Source organism: Octodon degus, unplaced genomic scaffold, assembly GCF_000260255.1.
Source record: "Octodon degus isolate 3935 unplaced genomic scaffold, OctDeg1.0 scaffold00106, whole genome shotgun sequence".
Classification (NCBI taxonomy): Eukaryota; Metazoa; Chordata; class Mammalia; order Rodentia; family Octodontidae; genus Octodon; species Octodon degus.
Window position 1 is genome coordinate 9,661,344 of NW_004524682.1, and position 7,230 is coordinate 9,668,573.

Genomic DNA, 7,230 nt, shown 5'->3' on the forward strand with positions numbered 1-7,230 from the left:
TATGCCTTAGAAACTTTTTTGAATAGAAATGCATAACCAGCAACTCACTTATTCTGTAATTTGTAAAGAACTCAAAATGTTGGGAAGTGTCATTACTTTAATTTAATTTTTTTATGCATTTGGTACAAGGTCTCATTACACAGGTCAGACTTGTAGTGAACCTCCTACTTTCAGCCTCCCCAGTACTGGGATTACGGGTATGCACCACCACACCTGGACTTGTGGCCAGCTCAGTGTGCACATGAGCTATCTTGCTGGCCCAGTGTCATTACTTTAATTCATTTTAATTTTGTATGTCATAAACAGCACACAGTTCCTGACTTAGATCCAAATTCATTAACACAGTCATTGACTGTGCTCAGAAAAATATAATAACATGGATTGTCAAATAAATTGTTGAATAAAATATGGAGGATCCCAAAGTATTTCAGAAAAGTACATAGATTGCTTTGTCTAGTACAGTAAACTATTTATCTTGCTGAAAATACATAAAAATAGTTTTCTTTATAAAACATGCACATACATCATTGATTTTGCAAATTGTATTTCTTAGTAAGGAATAGATTATACTTAACTTGAGGGGAGAGAGCTTTGATGTTGTAAGACAGATGAACTTGGCATCAGAACACTTCAGCTGAGATACTTTTCTAGCTACTAAGTATTTGACCTTGAACATTTTCTACTTTACAGAGTTTTAGCTTCTTAATAATCAGAAGCATCATAATGTTGCTCTTCTAACTCGATTGTTCTAAGAGCACTGGTAAACAATAAATATTCAGCAATACATAGAAGTATTTGTTTATAGTACATTTTTATAAACTTTTAAAGATACTAAATGCATAGTATAAAACGTTATTTTTTGTCTGCTTTAAAAGCAAATTTATTTATATCTGAAAATAGCCAACTTTTGAGAAATTTAATCACATTTTATGAAAAATATTGTTCATCAGGAAAATTACATAAAATGCTATAATTATGGTAAGTCTCCATATTGTGTGATTGTAAAATTTCAAATTTTTCTAAATTTTGCAATGAATAGAAATTTTATCTTCAAAAAATGGTTTAGAATGACTCTTACCTCTGACCAATGCATCAGCCATCCATATTTCACCAAAACCCAAGTTGTTTAATGAAGCTATACGAATTGATTAAATAACGATATTTGTGCTATGTTAATAAATGCAAAGAGTAGTCATATTTCTATCTTGCTCATGCATTGCCCTCTAAATTACTATATATAATCAAGTCATGGGAATTATTTAAAGGGAACAAACAAGAAACATATTCTCTGGTTCTATTGTACTCTGCTTTCAATCTCTTCTGACTTTTCCATATGGAACACATCATCTTAAGTTTGAAGTCGCACATATTTTTAAATCACCTTGACAATATCAGAAATGGGTGGTCATGTGTGGTATAGAATATATTTTGGCCAATAAATCATGTTAGTAGTAAAAGCAAATGTCTGTAATTTTTTTGGTAAATAGTTCTAAAGACACAAGATGGCAGTAATAGTCTTCACAAGTCACAAAAAATATTGTATTTGAAAATTTCTAATGCATTTCCCTTGTTTTTTTGGTTTGTTCTAAAAAAAAAAGCTTTCCGTTCTGTGTATAATCATTCATGAGATGTGAAAATTTTAAAGAAATGCTCCTAAAAGTGAGAGATTTATTTATTGTAAAATATTATCTGAAAAAACTATCTCTCAAAGTTTATTTTCCTCATCCATAAAGGAAGCATAGCAAACTAGAGAGACCACATTGTTCTTCCATTTCTGAGAACCTGTATCTTTTCCTAAGTCAAGAGTTACAGATGTCCGGTGCTTATTGTCAATCTGTAACATGTACACATATTTGAAGTTTGAAATAAGAAGGGCATTGAACTTTTCCCTTTTTCAATAGTGTAAAGATGCATATTGATTATGATTTGTCATTCCTCATAGAATTGGAATATCTAGGGTTTACTAACTTTTTGTAAATTCATTTATTTTTATTGAATATTATAAAAACTATTATTAGGCAATTTGTCCCTGACACTTGCTAAATACATTTCCTCAATGAAATCTATTAGAAATACATCATGTGCAATGTGACGATACAGATAAAATTTGGTAAGATATAATTTGAGTTCACTCAGTCTCCTTGCTCTCACCAAACCCAGGCATGAGTTACGATTTAGAGAGAGTGTTCTCTCTTTTACCTTCCTTTAAAAAAATACATTCCTCATTTTCCTGTATCTAGGCACATTGTTTACCTTTTTTTTTTTTTTTTTAACCATTGTGAATCCAGTACAATTACTATGTTTTCCAGAATCTAAATGCAAAGCTCTCTTGAAAAGATGGGGTTGGTGACTATTTGTAATCATAAAAATTCCGGGTTGGTCAAGCCAAACTGAAGTTCAAAAGTCTATGAAGAAAAATGTTATATTTTACAAAAAAGAAAAAATAACACAAGTGATGATTAAAAGAAAAAAAAAAAAAAAAAAAAAAGACCAGGGCTAGGCATAACAGGGAGGCCTTGTAATTTCTGTACTAGGGAGGCCAAGGCAGGAGTATCTGTGTTTTCAAGGCCAGCCTGAGCTACATAGTGAGTTTAAAGTCAGCCTAAGCCTCACAGTGATACCTTATCTTAAAACAAATAAAAGATCAGAACTCAAACTGCAGATCTCCAACTCACTTCTTTATTCCCCTTTATCCACATCTGATGCTAAATCTCTGTGTGCTGTTATTTATTGTTATACAAGAAAGTAATGACATTACACCATGTGGGAGTTAACACTGATTTGTCAAAGATCAGTTGATCGAGAAATGCCTGGCAGGTCAAAATGACAGTCTCCTGATGGGCCTGTGTGAGTCATGAAGGCCTTGACTTTTCCTCTCTGGTGCTCTGCCTCAGCTCTGCCTCCCAGCCACTGTGCCCTGAACAGCATTCTTATTTTACTTGTGCCATGAATTCCCTGGAGCCAGCTGACTTTGGATTAAAACTACTGAGACAAATTAAACTTTTCCTTTAAATTGTGGATGTTGGGTATTGTATATCAGCGTTGGGAAAACTATTATAGAAAAATTATACCTGTGAATATGGGTTATTGCTGTGAATCTACTAAACTATTTGTTTTAGAAGATTTAGGAACTAGTTTTCTGGAGAATTTAAAAGATTTGGAAATGTGGGGCAGAGAAGTGCTTGAAAGTAGGAAGCAAAGCTTTATAGTAATTTTTGTCAGAATTATGAAGCCAAGAATATTGATAGGAATGTACAAAGGAAGAACCAGGCTCAGTAGGTTTCAGGTGAAAACAAAGACTGAATTGGTATTTATTTGACATGAAGGCCACTTGTGTTACACTTCATCAGAAAATTTACCTAAATTTTGCCTGTCTCCTGAGATATTGTCGGAGAACAAAATTAAAAATGGTAGACTAATTTACCTGGTGGAGGAAATTTCAAAACAGACTACAATGAGGATGTGTTGAAAGTATTGGTGGCTACTTTTAGCTATATTTATGAGAATCCAATGTAAAAGGAAGCGTAAAGAACATTGAAAAACTTAGATTTTGATCCAGATTAGATGATGTATAAGGTGAAGCCATTACAGTTGTAGATGCTAGAGACTAACTCTATTAAAAAATCAAATACTTAGTAAAAGATCAAGGAGAAAGAGGATTTGAGGATCTTACTGGAATCAGTAGGATCCACTCATGGCAGGCTCATGGGTATAGAAATATAAACTTTTTATTTCAAAAAAAAAATCTCTGTCCTCTTAGAACTAGAGGAGGGCCTCTTAGAAAAATGGTTCCCTGTGATATATTTCTCTGTGCCAACATCTTGGGAGCTGATCTTGATGTTGCCCACTTAACACAGGTTTTACTGACAGGTAGATGCATAAACTGTGGGGCAAGGAAGGCTTGCGCTCCAATTTCTACGGAAAGCCTGAAAGGTCAAGTGAGGACCCCGAAAGAGTAATACATAAAGTTGTTGGAAGAACTCAAGGATGCAGTGGAGACCACAGGAGGCCAGGGATGCCAGGGAATATAGACTGCTGAGCAAAGCCAAAGCCCAAGAATGGAGTTGGCCCAAGGGAGATGTTGGACAGCATTTAAGTGGCAAAACCTTAGAGGCAGGGCTGTTCAAACCCTTTGGCTCTCACATCACATCATCATGTATCCTGGACACTGCGCGAGGACTTTAAGAATTTAGAATCATGGGAAAGACTCCTAGAGTTTGTGATTAACTGAAGATCCATTGGGATAATGGACTTGAGTGCTGCTGGGATTATGGGTGTGAGTACTTCCCCCAGTCCGGGGTGGATACCATGAGTGCAATTTAAGGGAGACAGACTTGCTTTCTGTAGGCGCTGTTGCTTCTACTCCCTTTTGCTCTCTGCTCTTTGTGGCTGCCATGAAGTCCTACCTTCTGCCATGTGCTAGTCTGCCTTGGAGTCAGCCGAGTATGGACTGAAACCTCCACTAAATGTGCCCCCCAAAATCTCAACTATGCCAGCATCTCATCAAAATTTTTTCTCAGCCTGAAGCCAAATTCCTACTGTGATGATCTGTAAAAAAAATCAGAAAGCAAGTTAAATAATACCCCAATAATACTTAGTCAGCCTAACCCTGACTAAATAAACATATCCTTCTTTTATTTTTGGCATCAAGTATTTCTCCCAGCAATGAGAGAAGAGTAACTAAGACAATGTTCTTCTAGCCCTTTCTTCTTCCCTTTAAGAATGAAAGCATTTAATATGTGTCATTATTGTGGGACTGTTTAACTTGCTTTTTGATTTTTTTACAGATCATCATAGTAGGAATTTGACTTCAGTCTGAGAAAAAGTTTTGATGACATGCTGGTATAATTGAGATTTTGGGGGCACTCAGCTGCACTTCTAGTTGCACAAGGATAGTTGCATTATATTTGTATAATTATGAAATTGTTGCTGTCTTTATTTTCTGTCATTCTCTGTAGTTTATTGGGATGTATTCAGTATAAAGTTGACAAGGGATGGATCATGATGATTAATTTTGACATACTAATTTAATTAGGTTAAGAAATACCAGCAGGTTAGTAAAGTACACTTCTGGGAGTGTCTGTGTAGGTTGCAGGTGTGGCCTTGGTTGTGGCCTATAGCTCTTCTTCCATTCTGCTCCAGCGCAGTCTCCATGCTCCCCTTTCTGATCATATTAAAGAAAGCAGCTCTCCTCTACTACTTAGGGCATGAGGTTTCTGCTCATAGCAAGATGGCCAGGGGCTAAATTGTTCAAAACCATAAGCTAAATTAAGCCTCCTCTACCTTAAATGCTTCTTGCCAGATATTTTGTTTCAATGATAGGAAAACTGACAGATGCACTGTACAAATTCTAGTAGGACACAGGCCATTCCTATGTATGCTTACATTGTATTACATCATATTTTCATCTTTTGTTGATCATGTACTTCCAGTTACTAATTATTTCCAATTTTACACGAGGAAGTGGAGGGATGAAAATATTAAGTCGTTTAAGTCCAACCAGTGGGCATGCAAGCAGTCTGTCGGCATAGTACACATAGGTAAGAGGTGTTAGGAAGAAAGAAGATGTCTAATAGTCCATTAATTCAGAGAAGTAAAAACCTACAAGATAGTTTTATTTTCTCCACATAAGGTTTCTATCTCAAAGAACGGCTTTCCAGATTTTCTTAATATTTCCTATTCCGTCATGTAGTAAAGGGATAAGAGTGAGAAGATGCTGTGGAGCAGAATAAAACCCAAGCAACTGTTGATTTGTGAAATTTCTATTTAATTTTAAATGTTAATTCCAAGAAAAATTAAAGATAAAAAATGAAAATATGCATTTCAGTGCAAATCACTATGAATGTATCCTTCAGAACACAAAAGCAAAATAAGAGTTACTTTCAGAAAGCCAACAAGGACACTGGATGCTAGCCAATTTAGAAACAACAAATAAAAATAATTCATTGGGAAGAAAAACTGTCTAGCCTTCCAAATCAACCTCTTCACTTGCAAGGTTATGGGTATTTAGTAAAATGATAAGAGTGTTATTCTCAAATGGAAGTGGAAAGAAACAATCAGGAACCTTGGTTTTCATGTATTATTTTTCTGTTCAAATTCTTATATGGGAAGTTCAAAGGAAACAAAAGCAAAGAAGAGTTAAATGACCCTGAGTCAGTAGAAACTTTTAAAAGGTTTGTAGGCTTTAAAGAACTCATCCTAATTCTCTGAATTGCAGGTATTTTCTTTTTAGGCAGTCTGCCAATGCCCTTTCACGCCAATGAAAGTAAGCTGTGTGTTACTTCTTGATGGTATCACCCGTGATAAACCTCAAATAGTGAGAGAGTTCATTTCAGATACAGATCTGAAGCTAACTTATCCAACTTATCTGGCCAGAAAATCTAGCTGTAAATCTTTCAAAAACAAGATGACTTATAAGATTTTTAGTAATCCTGAGCTGTGTCTGGTGAGAAAAATGTGACATGAACAGTTTTCTCTGTTTTCAGCTAAAACTAGGAAATACATAACCCAAGGAAATATAAATCCACGTGTGAACAAGAATATCACGTCTTCCCAGGGACTATAAATGTAAGAATTGTATTGAGAGTGCCTAGAAAAGTTTTTACTTTATGTGCCCATAGAGGTTTGCACATTTATCAAATTCTTCACATAGATTTTTTGGAATTGAGGACTAAAGTGTAGGTCATTTAAATACATCATTATTCTTTCCCCAAAATTTAGATCTGATTCACAGTCCTGAGGAAGTTATTGGGGTAGTTTATAGAGAGGAAATGCATATCTCAAAAGTATCTTCTGACGCTTCTCCCAGTGCTAGCGAGGTATCAATTGATCAGATTCAAGCAAAATTTGGTATTCTTACCTTTTCTCCAAAGCTATGGATGAAACACAAAAGTTTCAAAAAAATTGGACTTATTTTGCTCTTTTTTTGTTTTAATTATACAACAGGGACTTTGGACATCAGAAAATTTTAATAGGGAGTTCCCATAGTTGTTTTAGGAACACTGAGTAATGATTGAGAAGAATATGTGTAATATCTTTGGAGGTAAGCCTACATTTTACTAAACCTTAACCCTTGCTTACATATGCGGGCTTCATACAGAAAAAGTTCAAATTTTTATTTGATTTGAAAGCTATAAACATGTTATTATTCCATCATTCTGTTCTTTTTTTTAATTTTTTTCAAAGTATTATTGATAAACAGATAGCAATGAGACAGTTTCAAATCAAATC